The 19,085-nt window shown below is 45.2% G+C and overlaps 1 protein-coding gene and 1 non-coding gene across 5 annotated transcripts in view; one reads left to right on the top strand and one right to left on the bottom strand.

The window, feature by feature from the left end:
- The window catches only part of PABIR3 (PABIR family member 3), a 417,014-nt gene that overhangs the window by 279,234 nt on the left and 118,695 nt on the right, over nt 1-19,085 (bottom strand). The gene's annotated exons all lie outside the window — the stretch shown is intronic.
- On the top strand, nt 18,301-18,407 carry LOC116812290 (U6 spliceosomal RNA). The gene has a single exon (XR_004370604.1). It is a non-coding gene; the product is annotated as a U6 spliceosomal RNA (small nuclear RNA).

Here is a 19,085-nt window from a genome sequence, read left to right as displayed (position 1 = left end):
GGCGGAGGTTGCAGTGGGCCGAGATCGCGCCACTGCACTCCAGACTCTGTCTCAAAAAAAAAAAAAAATCACGATTTTTTGAGTACCTCCTCTGTGATAGGCACCATCTAGATGATATACACATATTATCTCATTTACATTAATCTTCACTACAGCTCTATGAGGTTGGAAATAGTATTATCTTATCCCTATTTTGCATGTAAGGAAACTGAGGCTCAGAGCTTCTAAATTGCAAAGCCAGAATTAGAGCCCCAGTCTGAGTTGCATCAAACGTTTCCCTTTACTCTGGGGATGGAGTGAAGAGCTTTGATTTCATTCCATTTCTTTCTTTTTGGAGAATAGGGAGTGGGCAATCATTTTGAACCAATTTGCTCAATTTCATAACTACATTCAAGTTTGAAAGGAGCTGAAAATGATATGCAATTTGGAGGAAGTGAAAGAAAATAGAAATTATTCCCCATTTTCTTGTTCCTCACCTTAAGACCTGCCACTGCATCCTTTTTGTTTGGAGAAACAAATGAGAAAATTGTCCGATCTTTTAGCAACAGCTTAAAATACAAATTACCAAGATACGGTAACTAGACTGAATAGTCAAGAAACGCCAAAGATGTCTAGTTTTATTGCCTACATGCGCCAGTGGTTTAAGGGAGGTTAGGGTCACCTTGAGTCCTTCAGATATCTCCAAGGTAAAACAGCAACAAAAACAAAATTCTAACAAAAAGAATTCCTGGACAGTCGTGCAGCTCTTTACAGTTTTCAATGCCCTGTACAGCAGATTCGCAAATAGGAACAATGTGTGGACACTTTCCATCAGAAAATAATTATTTCAGGCCCTCAGTGTTGATCTTCTATTATAATATTACTTACATATATGATAATATAAAACAAGACATAGACTCCTTATACTCATAGCATTTAAACAACTGTAAACCCAGAATGATTTCACATATTAAATGCAAACAAAACTAAAAAATCAATACAACTCAAATCACTAACACTAGTTTAATATAATGGATGGTGTTGTTTTGCTAAAATGAAATCACTTGCCCCAGTGTGAATATTAGTATGTGCATTATTAAAACAATTCCTCTGAATTAACTTTGGTGTCGTCTGGCTTCGTTTGAAGGAAATACATCACTTATACTTTAGGTCTACCTCTGTTCTTTTCCCTTGGATCCAAAAGAATTAAAGTAGTAATCTTTGGTACCATTATGATTGTAAACAGAAATGCAAAATTTAGTGCTGAAATTACATGACAATATTTGGTTATAAGGTGGTCATTCACTTAATACCATTCTGTGGGACAACTTGAGGACCACAGTGTCAGAAACGCTAGTGATTAAGAGCATAAGCTTTGAAACCTGACAGATCTGAGTTTGCCACTTCCTAGTTGTGTGAGCTTGGACAAGTAATTTAACCTCTCTGTTCCTCAGGTTTCTTCCCCTGTAAAATGGGGATAATAATAGTACTTTAATTTTGCCAGCAGAAACAGGCACCATGACCCACTTTTTAGACATGATGTTTAAGCCTGAAACTGCTGAGAAACTAGAAGTCACTCAGTGTTCCTTCAGAGCTCCTCTGTAATTCCAGAACTACATGAAGGTGGACAGGTTTTAAAAAGATATTTCTCTGGACTTTCACCCTCCCCTCCCAATATCTGCATTTGCTATCCCAGGTTCATGTTTTAGGGTGGAACTGGAAAATGTGATTGAGCTTTAAAAAGGAAACAGTAAAATGGCAATGCCAGTAAATAGACAATTGAGAATCAGTTGAACTCATGCTGCAAGACAGCTGTTTCTATATGAAGCCCACCAATGAAAGCCTGCTTTTCTGCTTCCTGACCTGGCACGAATCCCTTGATTCCTGAGGCCCCCAAGGTTGAAAATAGCCCAGCCACCTGCCAAGGGTTGGTATATTTTTAGGACCAACAGGATTGGAAACAGGGCTCTGTATGCCTGGAACTTGAGCCAGGCTGCTGGGTGGGTATCTTACCTTCATTGGGTTGCTGGTTTCTGTGCTGCTGGATCAAATCCAGCAGCCAGACACAGAAATGGACAGAGAGCTGTGAGAGAAGCACATTGGAACAGTGAAAGGAGGTGGGGTTTGTCTGGGGAGGGGGTGAATAGAGGGAGAATGGAGTGAGTAGAAGGTCATAGCTAGTGGATGTTGGGTTAAAAGATATAGGAAAGGGGCTGGGTGTGGTGGCTCATGACTGTAATCCCAGCACTTTGAGAGGCAGACGCGGGTGGATCACTTGAGGTCAGGAGTTAGAGACCAGCCTGACCAACATAGTGAAACCCAGTCTCTACTAAAAATACAAAAAATATCTGGAAATCGCTTGAACCCGGGAGGCGGAGGTTGCAGTGACCCGAGATCACGCCACTGCACTCCAGCCTGGGCAACAAAGCGAGACTTAGTCTCAAAAATATATATAAAAGATATAAGAAAGTTCCATAAATGATAGGACCCCACAACAAGCAGAAATCACAGTGCTAGACCCTTCCCTTGTTTAGAAAAAAAGTGTAGTTAAAATTTATCTCAATATCTTCCATCAGTCTCTCAAACAAACAGCTCAGAAACTGTCCCAATACCAGGTATTTGTCAAATTATAACAGATGAGACTGGGCACCGGTGGGTGCACGGTGGCTCATGCCTGTAATCCTGGCTGAGGAGGGCAGATCACTTGAGCCCAGCAGTTTGAGGCCAGCCTAGGCAACATGCCAAAATCCTGTCTCTACAGAAAATACAAAAATTAGCTGGGCATGGGTATTCCCAGCTTCTCGGGAGGCTGAGGTGGGAGAATCACTTGAGTCCAGGAGGTTGAAGCTGCAGTGAGCCGTGATGGCGCCACCGCACTCCAGCCTGGGCGACAGAGAAAGACCCTGTCTCAAAAAAACAAAAACAACAACAACAAAACAAGTTATAGAAGATGAATCTGAAGCTTTTATTCTCTCCTTCCTTTTATCTGCATCCCACTCAAGAGAAAAAATTATTTTCCTTATGTCTCACTGTGGGTCTCACTCCCTCCTCTCAGTAATTTACCAGTCATTCTTCCAAACCAACACAACATTCCTTCTAAGCAACGCACACACAGAGAAGAGATGAATAGATAGGAGAGCAGAACACAAAGGCCTAACTAACCTCATTTTGAGAGCCAATTAATCTGCTTGAGAAAATTTTTTTTTGAATTTCATTTGAGACCTGAAGGATAAATCATGCAAAACTGTGGTGCTGGTGTGGGGGAGGGCTGGTGGGATGAGGGGGAGAGCACTCCGGAACAGAGAGCTCAGTATGCAAAGGTTCTGAGTGGGGAGAGCAAGTCATGTTTCAGGAGTTCGGAAAAGTCCTGTTTGGATAGAGTTGAGAGATCAAAGGGAAATGTTGCAGGGGATGTTGGGAGACGACAGCAGGGGCCAGATCAAGGAGGGCCTCTGTGGTGTTATGATGCACATATATATATTGGTTTTCTCCCATGGTTCTTGGATCATAACTCCCATAGCCCTTGTTACACTCTTGTTATAATATTGGGTGTGCTAGGCCTCAGAAGCTGGCCTCAGAAAACAGAATCTGATCTTCTCCCACTCTCCTTTCACCTGCCGCAAGGCAGAACTCGAATCTTTCCCCCACTTTTCTGATTATGGGTCTTAAGACCCTCTCCTGAAAGAGTCTTGCCACATACCTTAGGGGAAGGAATGCTGACATAATGACATGTCCATCAAAACCCAAGAAGACTGGGTTTGGAGAGCTTCCCGATAGCTGAACGCATAAAGGTTCCTGGAGGGTGCTGCACCCAGGGAGATCGTAGAAGCTCCGCACCCCTTGCCCCATACCTTGCCCTATGCATCTCTTCACCTGTATCTTTTTCAATACCCTTCATAATAAACCAGTAAACTTGTTTCCTGAGTTCTCTGAGCTGCTTCAGCAAATTAATGGAACCCAAAGAGGCGATTGTGGGAACCCCAACTTAAGCCAGTCAGAAGTTCTGGAGGCTTGGACTTGCACCTAGTGTGTGTGGAGGGGCAGCCTTGGAGACCAAGCCCTCCCTTTGTGGGATCTGACAGTATCTCCAGGTAGAGAGTGTTGGAATTCAACTGGAGGACTTGGTGTGTGGGGGAAAACCTCCCCACCACTTTTGGTCATAGAATTCTCCTTCTGTTGTGATGATTGCTGTGGTGGTGTGAGAGCAGAGGAAAAAACCGGTTTGAAAGTTTTCCAAAACAGCCTCACATTTATCTGGTTTTTTAGCAAATATTTGCTGAGTGCTTACTATGTGCCGGGAGCTGTCCTAGGTGTTTGGGAGTGTATTAGTTTGTCAGGGCTGCCCAGCAACAAGCTACCACAGACCAGGTGGCTTAAACAACAGAAATTTATTTTCTCACAGTCCTAGAGGCTGACGTCTGAGATCAAGGTGTCAGTACGGTTGGTTTCTTCTGAGGCCTCTCTCTTTGGCCTGTAGATGGCCACCTTCATCCTGTGTCTTCACATGATCTTCCCTCTATATGTGTCTGTGTCCTCATCTCTTTTTTTTTTTTTTTTTTGAGATGGAGTCTCACTCTGTTGCCCAGGCTGGAGTGCAGTGGCACAATCTTAGCTCACTGCAACCTCTGCCTCCCGGGTTCAAGCAATTCCCGAGTAGCTGGGACTACAAGTGCACTCCACCATGCCCGGCTAATTTTTGTATTTTTAGTAGAGACGGGGTTTCACCATATTAGTCAGGCTGGTCTCGAATTCCTGACCTCAGATGATCCAACTGCCTTGGCCTCCCAAAGTGCTGGGATTACAGGCGTGAGCCACCACACCCAGCCCTCATCTCTTCTTATAAGGACACCAGTCAGATAGAATTATGACCCACCCTAATGACTTCATTTTATCTTAATTACCTCCTAAAGACCCTATGTCAAATATAGTCACATTCTGAGGTGCTGGGCTTTAGGACTTAAACATACAAATTTTGGCGGGGTGGGGGGCAGGCTTGAGGGGGCAAATTTGGTGCAAACTAGTGATATAGCTGTGTGCAAAACAAAGATCCATGGACTCATGCAGCTTGCATTCTAGAGGAGGGAGACAGACAACAAACAATAGTCCAAATAAAGTATATAGACTGTTAGAAAGTGATTATGGAGGCCGAGTGTGGTGGCTCACACCTGTAATCCCAGCACTTTGGGAGGCCAAAGTGGGCAGATCACTCGAGGCCAGGAGTTCAACGAGATCAGCCTGGACAGCATGGCGAAAACCTAAAAACAAAAAGAAGGAGAAGGAGAAGAAGAAGGTGATTATGGAAAAAAAAAAGATAACGTAGGGAAGGATGAGGGGTTGGGAATATGAGCCATGTGACAGAGGGTGGAGGTGCAGACGGAAGGAAAGAGGAAGAGTTACAGATTTTTTTCTTTATCCTAGAGGCAATGAAAAGCTCTTAAAGGGTTTTAAATAGAGGTGTGACATATTTGCTTTTGAAAAAGATCACTCAGACTGCTTATAAGAAAATAAAGGGTGGGAGAGGAAGGTAGGAGGATATAGCAGTAGTGCAGATGATAATATCGGCCTGAATTAAAGTGGTAGTAGGGGGAATGAATGGTATGGATAGATTTAAGATTTGTGAAAGAAACTGAATTAATAGGACTTGGTAATTGGTTGAATATAGAGGGAGAGGAAAATTGACAAAACAAGGATGACTCCTAGGGTGCTGTCTTGCATAACAGGATGGATGATAGCGCCATTCACTGGCATAAGGAACACTAAGAGAAGACCTGATTTGGGAGAGAAGATCATGAGTTCGCTTTTGGATGTTGTGAGTGAAATGCTTGTGTTACACCCAAGTGGAGATATCCAGTGGTTAGATATGAGGGTCTAGAGGTCAGAGTGGGACAGGAATAATATGGGGTGGTGGCAGGAGAATAGAAAATTTTAGGCAGCAGTTTTACATGACTAGCAAAAGGAAACTGTTGAAGCAGCTGCATATGCTAAGGACCCATAAGACTCTGAATAACAGGATGTGGGCCAAGCTGGCTAAGACTGACTGGACCCAAAATGGCCCTGGATTTGACCTAGAGAATCTCACTATATGCTCATTAACATAATCTCACATCCACCAGCACCATAACAGTTCTGGGAACACCCATATTTGGTGTAAAAATGGGTGGTGCCACAGTTCTGAGAAATCTTCACCTTTTTCCTGAAGTCTTCATGAATATTTCATCCCTTGGTTAAAGAAACCCATAAAAATAGAAGCCCCAAACTCTATTGGGTGCGACTCTCTTGAGTACACCTGCATGCCCCTTTTTTGAGTGTGTGCTTTCACTATTTTCTGACTTGTCCTTGAATTCTTTCTCAAGACAGTGTCAAGAGCTTGGACAACGGCCAGGGTCAAGGTTCCACCAGTGTTTGGGGATCTCACCTAGCCCACTGGTATCAAGAGGCAGTAAGTGCATGGACTAGAGGTACAGATCTGGAAACCAGCAACTTATAAAGGGAGGGAGAAGCAAGGGGAGAGAATGAGATCAAGATCAACACTGCCTAGCAAGACTACTTTGTTTCCTTGGTCTGTTTGCTCTCCCATTTTCTACAATGACAATTTACCTTTTCCACCTTCTTCAAAACTTCTACCACCCCTACTCAATCAACACAAACACACACCACGACCACCACCACTACCATCATCATCAACTGAGCCCCAGATCCCAAACTCTTTTCCTAAATCTTACCCACTATTCCCTCCCTTTTCTGTATCTTTGGTCACTCCCTTTTTATTAGGTTGGTGCAAAAGTAATTGCGATTTTTGCTGTTTTTTTTTTTTGTTATTCTTGTTACTTTGGTTCTGGAGAGGGAGTCTCACTCTGTCACCTGGACTGGAGCATAGTGGCACGATCTCGGCTCACTGCAACATCTGCCTCCCAGGTTCAAGCGATTCTCCTGCCTCAGCCTCCCAAGTAGCTGGGATCACAGGCACCCGCCACTACGCCCGGCTAATTTTTTGTATTTTTAGTAGAGACGGGGTTTCACCATGTTGGCCAGGCTGGTCTCGAACTCCTGACCTCGTGATTAGCCCGCCTGGGCCTCCCAAAATGCTGGGATACAGGCGTGAGCCACCGTGCCCAGCCTGCCACTAGTTTTAATTGGAAAAAGCCACAATTACTTTTGCACCAACCTAATATTTTCTCCATTCCATCATCGTTTATACAAGCTCAAGTCTCTCACATCTTTAGGATAATTTTCCTTGATCCCACTCTTCCTTCCAGCTATCATTCTATCCTTTTCCCCTTCATTATTAAACTTCTTCAAAGAGTTGTCTATTCTTACTGCTTCCATTTTTTTTCACCTCCCACTCATTTCTCAATCTACCTTAATCTGTATTCCACCCACACCATTCTAGTGAAATCTTTTGAGAAGGTCAGCAGGACCTTCATGTTCTTAAATCTAATGGATTTTTTTGTTTTTCATCTTCTTTGATAGCTCAGGAGCATTTGTCACAGTTGAAAGCAGTGAAGAACAAAGGTTGTTTTTTTAAAGTGACAAGCTCATTTCATTCACTTATGAAAAATAATCTGCCAGATACTCAAGTCTGAATAACCACAGTTTGTCAGCTATTCTTTCAAGTAAAAATGGAGTTCCATGACAAAATCAGCTAGTTCAGTTTGCAACTCAACAAGTTGTTTTTATTTTTGAGGTAACCATCATACTTTTGTATACAGAGTGCTTTATGCATATTTCCTATTTTGTCACACAGAATATTTTTTTTTTTTTTTTTTTTTTTGAGACGGAGTCTTTCTCTGTCCCCCAGGCTGGAGTGCAGTGGCGCGATCTCGGCTCACCGCAACCTCCACCTCCTGGGTTCACGCCATTCTCCTGCCTCAGCCTCCCGAGTAGCTGGGAATACAGGCGCCCGCCAACACGCCCGGCTAATTTTTTGTGTTTTTAGTAGAGACGGGGTTTCACCGTGTTAGCCAGGATGGTCTCGATCTCCTGACCTCGTGATCCGCCTGCCTCAGCCTCCCAAAGTGCTGGGATTACAGGCTTGAGCCACCGCGCCCGGCTTGTCACACAGAATATTAACACCTGTACTCAAAAGTTGATATTTAATAAAATTAGTAATTTTCACTGCTTAATCAGGTAAAATTTGATTTTTTTTCTTTCTTCAAGCATGTGGTGGGGAAAAGTATAATGACCATTAGTAGGCTGATGTTACTGTCTTGATTTGTGTGCCAGTGCACCCGCAGTTTTACTTACCATTGCTTTTACACCATCAGCCAAATTGTCCACAAAGAAAAAAAAAAAGGCAGGCCGGGCGCGGTGGCTCACGCCTGTAATCCCAGCACTTTGGGAGGCCGAGGCGGGCGGATCACAAGGTCAGGAGTTCGAGACCATCCTGGCTAACATGGTGAAACCCCGTCTCTACTAAAAATACAAAAAATTAGCCGGGCGAGGTGGCAGGCGCCTGTAGTCCCAGCTACGCGGGAGGCTGAGGCAGGAGAATGGCGTGAACCCCGGGGGGCGGAGCCTGCAGTGAGCCGAGATCGCGCCACTGCACTCCAGCCTGGGTGAAAGAGCGAGACTCCGTCTCAAAAAAAAAAAAAAAAAGGCAAATAATGACTTATTTTGCAAGTTGTTTTGACTTTGTGAAACCTTGGAAAGGAACCGATATGGACCACAATTTGAAAATTGTCATTTTAGATTAATCAGGACTGACCCCAAAGCTGATAAATAGAATCACATTCCCTAAAAGATGGATCGTGGAAAAAAGTCGGCTTCTGTTAGCATCGAAGAGGAACAGAATCAGTGTTCATAGCCAGCCAAGTATCTCTTCATCGAAGAAAAAAAAACCAGGTATAGTGGAGTAATTGAAGGGAAAATGGCATACGGGGACGTTTAATCAGAAAGTAGAATTTCAGATTAGGGTAGGGGTGTCCAATCTTTTGGCTTCCCTGGGCCACACTGGAAGAAGAATTGTCTTCAGCCACACATAAAATATACTAACACTAAGACAGCAGATGAGCTACAAAAAATCACACAAAAAAAAAATGTTTTAAGAAAGTTTACAAATTTGTCTTGGGCTGCATTCAAAACCATCCTGGGCTGCATGCAGCCCATGGACCATGGGTTGGACAAGCTTGAATTAGGGTAAGTTTCTGCTGTTTATAAGGTCTAGGGTGCAACAGTTGAGGTGGGTGGCTGCGGGAGGAGAAGGTCATTAGAAATTAGGAGGTCAGGCCAGGCGCAGTGGCTCACGCCTATAATCCCAGCACTTTAGGAGGTCGAGGTGGGTGGATCAGGAGACCAGGAGATCGAGACCATCCTGTGTAACACGGTGAAACCCCGTCTCTACTAAAAATACAAAAAATTAGCCCAGCATGGTGGGGGACGCCTGTAGTCCCTGCTACTCAGGAGGCTGAGGCAGGAGAATGGCATGAACCCTGGAGGCAGAGCTTGCAGTGAGCTGAGATCACGCCACTGCACTCCAGCTTGAGCAACAGAATGAGACTCCATCTCAAAAAAAGAAAAAAGAAATTAGATCAAGGGACAGAATGGCCAGGTTAATGGGTGGGTTGACCACGTGGACACTTAAGTCCCCCAGAATGATGGCAGCAGGACTTACAGTAGACAGCAAGACTAAAAGCCACTTGCTAAAGTCTCCAGTGAATACAGAGGAGTGGCCAGGAGTTCAGTAGATAACAATGACCAAGATGGGGAAGCATTATCATAGCCAAACAGCATGTAACTCAAAGGAAGGAGTAATGGTTTGAAAGTGGCATTCCCCAATGTGGAAGACACCAACCCCACCTCCCAGACTATGGAAGGTGGAGTGCTGAGAGATTAAGTAGCTACCCTTGAACGGGGCTACAAAGGAAATGGTGTTCTCAGAGGAAAATCAGATTTCCACTAAGGAGGTGGAAAAATGCTCATGAAAGGTGTTGAGGATATAAAGGTGTGTCATAGTTATATAGCAGCCATTCCAGAATTAGGGCAAGAAGCATAATTGGGAGATGGTGGTGTATCCAGATTTGGTGGGTTCTTGGTCTCACTGACTTCAAGAACGAAGCCGCGGACCCTCGCAGTTAGTGTTACAGTTCTTGAAGGCGGCGTGTCTGGAGTTTGTTCCTTCTGATGTTCAGACGTGTTCAGAGTTTCTTCTTTCTGGTGGGTTCCTGGTCTCACTGGCCTCAGGAGTGAAGCTGCAGACCGACACAGTGAGTGATATAGCTCATAAATGCAGTGCAGACCCAAAAAGTGAGCAGCAGCAAAATTTATTGCAAAAAGCAAAACATAAAAACTTCCACACTTCAGAAGCAGACCCAAGCAGGTTGCCACTGGGGCTCAGGCAGCCTGCTTTTATTCCCTTATCTGGCCCCACCCACATCCTGCTGATTGGTCCATTTTACAGAGAGCTGATTGGTCTGTTTTACAGAGAGCTGATTGGTCCATTTTGACAGGGTGCTGATTGGTACGTTTACAATCCCTGAGCTAGACACAAAAGTTCTCCAAGTCCCCACTAGATTAGCTAGACACAGAGCACTGATTGGTGCATTTACAAACCTTGAGCTAGACACAGGGTGCTGATTGGTGTATTTATAATCCCTTAGCTAGACATAACGGTTTTCCAAGTCCCCACTAGACTCAGGAGCCCAGCTGGCTTCACCTAGTGGATCCTGCACTGGGGCCGCAGGCAGAGCTGCCCGCCAGTCCCGCGCAGTGCACCCACACTCCTCAGCCCTTGGGCGGTTGATGGGACTGGGCACCAGGGAGCAGGGGGCGGCTTGGACCGCGCAGGAGCCCATGGTGCGGGGGAGGCTCGGGCATGGAGGGCTGCAGGTACCCACCCCTGCCCCGCCGGGAGGCAGCTGAGGCCCGGCAAGAATTCGAGCGCATAGCTGGTGGGCTGGCACTGCTGGGGGACCCAGCACACCCTCCGCAGCCGCTGGCGCGGGTGCTAAGCCCCTCACTGCCCGGGGCCTGTGGCACCGGCCAGCCGCTCCAAGCGTGGGGCCTGCCGAGCCCACGCCCACCTGGAACTCGTGCTGGCAGGTGAGCGCCTCACGCAGCCCCAGTTCCCGCCTGCGCCTCTCCCTCCACACCTCCCCGCAAGCAGAGGGAGCTGGCTCCAGCCTCAGCCAGCCCAGAGAGGGGCTCCCACAGTGCAGCGGCTGGCTGAAGGGCTTCTAAAGTGCGGCCAGAGTGGGTGCCGAGGCTGAGGAGGCGCCAAGAGTGAGTGAGGGCTGCCAGCATGCTATCACCTCTCAGTGGGAGTAATATGTAACTAGAGGAGCTTAAGCTATCCTAGATTTTGTCCTGACAGCCTCTGGGAGGAGCAAACTCAGGCCTCTAGAATACAGCTAAGGTTTGAAACAGCAACAACAACATTCATTTCAAAGCTGCAAGTGAAACTGACCCAATAGTCCCATAGATAGTTATTTTTATTTTTATTTTTTTGATAAACAGAAATTGAGCCTTCTGATCTTAAAGCATAAAACTTATATTTGCTTTATCTGAGTTACTTCCTCAGGAGATGACCTTCAGGCCTCTCAGGAAAAGTATCAAGAACTGAAACTCATCACATAAGCACATCCAGATAATGAGATGTGGGACTCCTCATTCATCGTGATTGCTTCCTTGCTCCTCCTTAGTTCCTACTTTCTTATACATTGTTACATTTTTTCCCTGCGATATAAGCCCCTAGTTTTAGTGGGTCAGGGAGATGGGTTTGAGACTGAGCTCCCATCTTCTTGACTGCAGCACCCAATTAAAGCCTTCTTCCCTGGCAATAATTGTTGTGTCAATGATTGGCTTTCTGTGCGGTGGAAAACAGGAGCTAGACCAAACCAGTCTCGCTCTGTCCCCCAGGCTGGAGTGCAGTGGCCCAATCTCCACTCACTGTGAGCTCCGCCTCCCGGGTTCACGCCATTCTCCTGCCTCAGCCTCCTGAGTAGCTGGGACTACAGGCGCCCGCCGCCCCGCCCAGCTAATTTTCTGTATTTTTTAGTAGAGATGGGGTTTCACCGTGTTAGCCAGCATGGTCTCGATCTCTTGACTTCGTGATCCACCCGCTTTGGCCTCCCAAAGTGCTGGGATTACAGGCGTGAGCCACCACACCCAGCCAGCATTTTCTATATCTTAAGAAGTATGGAATTGTACACTTCTTTGAGGCAGATGTGCCTTTGTTCTGAAAAAAACCAAAAATTGCCCCAAGTGTTCTGAACAAGGGGACAGGCAATCATGGACTACCACTGCTGAGCATATACAGTTAGGCAAGTTTAAGCATGCCAGCTTAAAAGTACCACTGGTAGACCCAGTACAGTGGCTTACACCTGTAATCCCAAGCAGGAGGCAAGGAGGCCAAGGTGGGATCGCTTGAAGCCAGGAGTTTGAGGCCAGCCTGAGCAACAAAGGGAGACCCCCATCTCTACAAAAAATAAAAAATTAGGCCAGGTGCAGTGGCTCATGCCTGTAATCCCAGCACTCTGGGAGGCTGAGGCAGGTGGATCACGAGGTCAGGAATTTGACACCAGCCTGACCAACATGATGAAACCTCATCTCTACTAAAAATACAAAAATTAGCTGGGCATGGTGGCGCATGCCTGTAATCCCCTCTACTCAGGAGGCTGAGGCAGGAGTCGCTTGCCTGGGAGGTGGAGGTTGCAGTGAACTGTGATCGCACCACTACACTCCAGCCTGGGTGACAGAATGAGACTCTGTCTCAAAAAAAAGAAAAGGAAAAAAAAAAAAAATTAACCAGGTGTCATGGTATGTGCTTTAGTCCCAGCTACTCGGAAGACTGAGGTGGGTTGGAAGGCTGAGGCAGGTCGGAAGGTTGAGGCAGGAGGATCCCTTGAGTCTAGGAGTTCAAGGCAGCAGTGAGCTATGATCGTGCCACTCCACTCCAGCCTGGGAGACAGAATAAGATCCTGTCTCTAAAAAGAAAAAAATAATAATAAAGTACCACTGGTGAAAGTGTATTCTTGGGACATAATCTTGTGTAACTTAGTTTTTTACTGGTTTTTTATTTGGGGGTTTTACCTCGAAGACTAGGAACTTGTTTGGGTGTGCATAACCAGCTTAAACTAGAATTGGCCTTTTAAATGTAGTTTAGATATTTCAAATGCTGAATTTCATGTATTTAGGAAAGTTACTGATTCTAAATATGTATCTAGATGCTGGTGTTACTCCAAATGCCAACATTAAAAATGTGTTTTGAAGAGTTATACAGAGAACATCAACATTTATATAATCACCCCTATTTTGCAAATAAGGAAACTGAAGCTACAAGAGGCAAACTGGCCCAAGGTCACACACAGCTAGTAAGTTTCAAAATGAAGTTTTAACCCAGGTCTGAATGCCTCTTATCCATGCTCTTAACCACTGCACTGCAGTATAGTATACCTGCCTCTCGCAGTGGACATTTGGGAAAATACTTACAACTGGATTATAGAGCTGGTCACTTTTGAAGTACAAAATCACATGGGCTGAAGTGGAGTGTAATTATATACAAGCTATATCTTAAGTATATGTTATTGCAGAATCTCCCCTTGCTGTGGCTTGCTCACCCCAATCATTGAAATCATCTGTGCCTCTGTGAGGACATATTCCCAGAAGTGCTGTGACGCACATGCTTACCTTAAAAACCTGTGGTTTGGCCAGGCGCAGTGGCTCATGCCTGTAATCCCAGCACTTTGGGAGGCTGAGGTGGGCGGATCACCTGAGGTCAGGAGCTCAAGACCAAGCCTGGCCAACATTGTGAAACCCCGTCTCTACTAAAATATAAAAATTAGCAGGGCATGGTTGGTGGGTGCCTATAATCTCAGCTACTTGGGAGGCTGAGGCAGGAGAATTGCTTGAACCCAGGAGGCGGAGGTTGCAGTGAGCAGAGATGGCGCCATTGCACTCCAGCCTGGGCAAAATAAGCGAGAGTCTGTCTCAAAAACAACAATAAAAAAAACTTGTGGGTTTTTTTCTAGGTATATTATTAGTTCAGTCTGCCTTCCAAGTTTGCCCATGAAGAAAGTAGGTAAGTAGGTGAGTGTGATAAGTTATACATCTTGGATGCTTAATGAAATTTCAGTGATGCCCTTTGGCATATTCCCTCAACTGGGTGTTTCAAAAGTCTCAGTCCAGTTTTAAGTTTTAAATATGTTTCATTGAGCACCTACCAGATTACTACATAGAAAATTCCAGATGAACCTGGTGGGCCTGCCATTTATGAGAGAAGCCAAGGAGCTAAGTATAAAGGATAGGGCCACAGGAAGTACAGACTTTGGAAAGGAACAGAGTGGAAGAGTAGAGACAATGAGATAGTACAAAGCTACTCAGGGTACGATGTGGGATCTCCCCCACAATCCTTAAGAATTGCAGTAAAATTGACAAATTTAGAAAATGCTGATTGTATCTGGATTTCTTGTGGAAAATAGCAAAACTCATCAGGGTTTGGTACCAGACAGGGTGAAAATAGCATGCCCAAATGTCCAACAGCGTGGAGACACCAAGTATGAATTACCACTTGGAAATCCCTGGAGGGTGCTGAGACATGAGCTCTGCAATTGAGGGTGACCTAAGGCAGTATCTGGTCTACAACATCATTAGATAAGATGGACTCCCTTGATTTTTTGTTTTGTTTTGTTTTGTTTTTGTTTCCCCCTGATAGTTTTTTTTTTTTTTTTGAGACGGAGTCTCACTCTGTTGCCCAGGCTGGAGTGCAGCGGCGCGATCTCAGCTCACTGCAACCTCCACCTCCTGGGTTCAAGCAATTCTCCTGCTTCAGCCTCCCGAGTAGCTGGAACTACAGGCACACACCACCATGCCCGGCTAATTTTTGTATTTTTAGTAGAGACGGGGTTTCACCATGTTGGCCAGGCTGGTCTCAAATCTCCTGACCTCGTGATCTGCCCGCCTCGGCCTCCCTAAGTGCTGGGATTACAGGAGTGAGCCACTGCCTGGCCTCCCCTTGGTAGTTTTTCTTAAAGCCGTTATTGTTTTAGAGCAGTTTTAGGTTCATAGCAAAACTGAGAGGAAGGTACCAAGATATCCCATTTAGCCCCTGCCCCCACATACGCACAGCCTCCCCCATTATCAACAGCCTGTTGAATTTTTACAACAAAGTTGACTAATCTCAGTGGCCATGGCCTTTATTTCATTCTTCATCAAGTCCCAGCTTCTTCATAATATAAACACATATATGAGTGCCTTCTGTGTTCTAGTCACTTTACAAACATGCATTATTTCCTGGCTACCTTATGAAGGAAAGTTTCACAAATGAAGGATCTGAGCTCAGAGAATTTTTTTTCTTTCTAGATGGAGTCTCGCTCTGTCCCCCTGGCTGGAGTACAGTGGTGCAATCTTGGCTCACTGCAACCTCCACCTCCTGGGCTCAAGCAATTCTCGTGCCTCAGCCTCCCGTGTAGCTGGGATAACAGGCGTGTGCCACCACACCCGGCTAATTTTTTGTATTTTTAGCAGACAAGGGGTTTGCCATGTTGCCTAAGCCTGAGCTCAGATAATTTAAGCAACTTACGCCAGTTTCCACAGCTCATGACTCTGTGTTTCTTCCAGTGAACCACACTGCCTCACATGCCTCATTCCATGGTGGTTTTCCACATTCACAAGGAATTCCTGACTTTTATTTCTTTCCCCTTAATACTATGCCCAAGACTGTCTCCTTGTCTTGGTCAACTTTCTCTAGCTTGGTGAATAGATAGCCTTGTGTAACAGTGTTGTAACCTGACAGGTGCAAAGAGTACAGGTGCCCTGGTTGCTACTACAGAAGGTGAAAAACCATCCTTAGCTCTGCCCACAGGCTCACTAAGTCATAGGGTTCTTGGCATCCCTGAGGCCACCCCAAGCTCTGGAGCATGGAAAATACTCCCACTATTTAAAGAAGAAAACAAAGTCGTTCATACATAGTGTTGACATCTAGCAGGCAATTCAAGTGTTCTTGATTAACTTGATTAGTCATTTTTATTTAACTTATATGGGTCATGGGGTAGGAGTGATGAGAAATACAGGACAGTTTCTCTGTGACTTGATTCTATAAACTTGCACAAGGAATCAAGACAGGAGAAAGGCTAGTTCCAGGACCTTGAACAGAAATTTTTGACCAGGCCTGCCACAAACTCGTTCTAGTCCAGCAGCTTCATTGTATGAAGTGAATTTCAAGGCCCAGAAAGAAGAAAGGTACAGCTAGTTAGTGCAACAGTGGAAATTAGTTCCTACTTTTGCAAAAAGTGCTCTAGGGAATTAAAACGGGTCTCTATTGTCTGCTCTGCCACTGAATGACTGCAATTATGATTCCTGTTCCTTAATTTTTTTCCAAAACGAGTTATGGCAAGAAATAACAGGAGAGGAGCTCTGGGCAAAGGCTACCAAAATGGACTGGCAATGCAACATGTCTGAACAGTCTATAATTAAAGGTGTCGTTTTTAATACCTTTTTATGGCTGGATTGACCATGAGTCTGGATTGTCAGCTAATGAGAATGCAGCCGAAGCCTTGTTGGTGTTCAACCCTGTTTTAGCCACATCTTTTGGTCACCAGCCCTTGCCTCAAGGTAATGGGAGAACTAGGCAATATTCCCCACTCCTCTCATAAGGCCCCTCTCAAACTCACCTCAGCTCAAAAATAGCACACCTATATAAAGGCTATGAACAGTAGGCTCTCACTGTGTCTTAATCCCAAGACTGCCAGTGCCAATGCCTAGCGGACTCTGCATCTTTCCTGAAGTAACTAACATAGGCTTTACCAAAAGGGAGACCATTCACCCTATTTGTTTGTTTATTTGTTTGTTTGTTTGTTTTGAGACAAAGTCTTGCTCTGTTGCCCAGGCTGGAGTGCAGTGGTGCGGTCTTGGCTCACTGCAACATGCAAACCCTGCCACAGTGTATGTGATATGACTGGAAAGAAATCAAATGTATCTTAAATGATGCAAGAACAACACAAAACAAGATGCCCACTTTTGCAAAAGAAGAATTCTTCCAATTTATAAGATCTGAAGAGATATCAAGCCCAAGGATAGTCTAAAGCAAATAGGAGTCAAAAGCCTCCCAGAGGTGGGAGACATGTCTCCTTTTGGAAATTCAGTTGTTTTTTATGGCACCATACAATTTTTCTATACTGGATTATTATTATTATTACTATTATTTTTGAGACGGAGTCTCACTCTGTCGCCCAGGCTGGAGTGCAATGGTGGGATCTCGGCTCACTGCAACCTCCGCATCCCGGGTTCAAGTGATTCTCCTGCCTCAGCCTCCCGAGTAGCTGGGATTATAGGCGCCGGCCACCAGGCCCGGCTAATTTTTGTATTTTTAGTAGAGATGGGGTTTCACCACGTTGGCCAGGCTGGTCTCGAACTCCTGACCTCAGGTGATCTGCTCGCCTGGGCCTCCCAAAGTGCTGGGATTACAGGCATGAGCGACTGTGCCTGGCCTTCTATACTGGATTCTTATGTGAGCTGTACCAGTTACATTTTCCACAACCGTATATTATACCACAAACCAGTCTGACCTGCAAGGGAAGTACAAGCATTGGTCCTTTTGCAACACCCTGCTGCCTAACCAGTTTACATTTGTAAAAGCAACACGTGGCCAGGTTAAGTTGGAGATGTCCTAGGGAAGGGTGGATGGTTGTTGTATGAGGCCTTGCCTAGGGTCCCTTCTGGGCCTACTTAGGGCTTCAGATGCAATGGAGATGAAGGATTTTATTTCATCAAATGGTATTAGTGTCATTTCTGGATCAGGCATTGTGCTGGCATCCTGAAGAATTCATAGTCTAGGTAGGAGAGAAAGGAAGATATACATGTGGCTAGTGATTACCTAAGTTCAGATGAATTGTAAAGCAGAATAAGCAACATTCTATGGTGACGGAGCAGGAGTTAATAGTTCTCATGGAAGATCCTGGAAGGTTAGTGGAGGAAGGAGCATTTCCACTGGGCCTTGAAAGATAAGTAGGTATTCCAAAGACAGAGAAGGGCATTTTAAATTGAGGAAATCTGTGAACAAAGTTATCAGAAGCATGAGCTTAAGGAAGATCTACTGGCAGCCTGGGTGGGGCAACTGGGGAGAATTCTTTGGGCCTTTTTCTTTTGGAGAGAGGATCGGTCAACACTTCACCTTACTCTTCCTCTGAGCATCAGTACAATTTAATTTTGAAAATTGTATCTTTAATTATACTCCAAGAGGCCTATGGAAGTTACTGATAGTGTGGCCTCCTTTCAAGGGAGAGTATTTGAGGTAGCCAGCGCTGGTTGAGTTGTCCCAGACCCTGCTGTCTTCCACGGATGGCCAAATGTATTGGGCTAGAGTAGAGGGTACATCAGAAGAGGATTGCAGTGCTTTCTTTGGCAGCACATATACTAAAAATGGAACAACACAGAGAAGATTAGCATGGCCTCTGCACAAGGATGACAAACAGATTCATGAAGCATTCTGTATTTTTAAAGAGAAGAGGGTTGCAGAGATCCTGAGCCAAAAGACCAAAGCGGGAGGCATCACACTGCCTTACTTCAAAGTATACTTTGGTTACAAAGCCATAGTAACCAAAACAGCTTGCTACCAGCATAAATACAAACCTGTAGACCAATGGGAAAGAATGGAGAACCCTGGAAAAAGTCCATGCATTTACAGCCAATTCATTTTTGAATAAAGATCCCAAGAACATACCTTGGGGAAAGAACAGCCTCTTCAATAAATGGTGCTGGGAAAACTGGATAACCATATGCAAAAGAATGAAACTAGACCCCTATCTCTCACCATATACAAAAATCAAATCAAAAGAAAGACTTAAATCTAAGACCTGCAACTATGACACCACTGGAAAAACATATTGGAGGCTGGGTGCGGTGGCTCACGCCTGTAATCCCAGCACTTTGGGAGGCTGAGGCGGGTGGATCACTTGAGGTCAGGAGTTTAACACCAGCCTGATCAACATGGTGAAACCCGGTCTCTATTAAAAAAAATACAAAAATTAGCCAGGTGTGGTGATGGGTGCCTATAATCCCAGCTACTCGGGAGGCTGAGGCAGGAGAATCGCTTGAACCCGGGAGGTGGAAGTTGCAGTGAGCTGAGATCACGCCATTGCACTCCAGCCTGGGTGACAGAGCAAGACTCTGTCTCA

The sequence above is a fragment of the Hylobates moloch genome, unplaced genomic scaffold (assembly GCF_009828535.3).
Source record: "Hylobates moloch isolate HMO894 unplaced genomic scaffold, HMol_V3 SCAFFOLD_7, whole genome shotgun sequence".
In the NCBI taxonomy this organism is placed as follows: domain Eukaryota; kingdom Metazoa; phylum Chordata; class Mammalia; order Primates; family Hylobatidae; genus Hylobates; species Hylobates moloch.
This window is presented reverse-complemented; position numbering and strand designations above follow the sequence as displayed.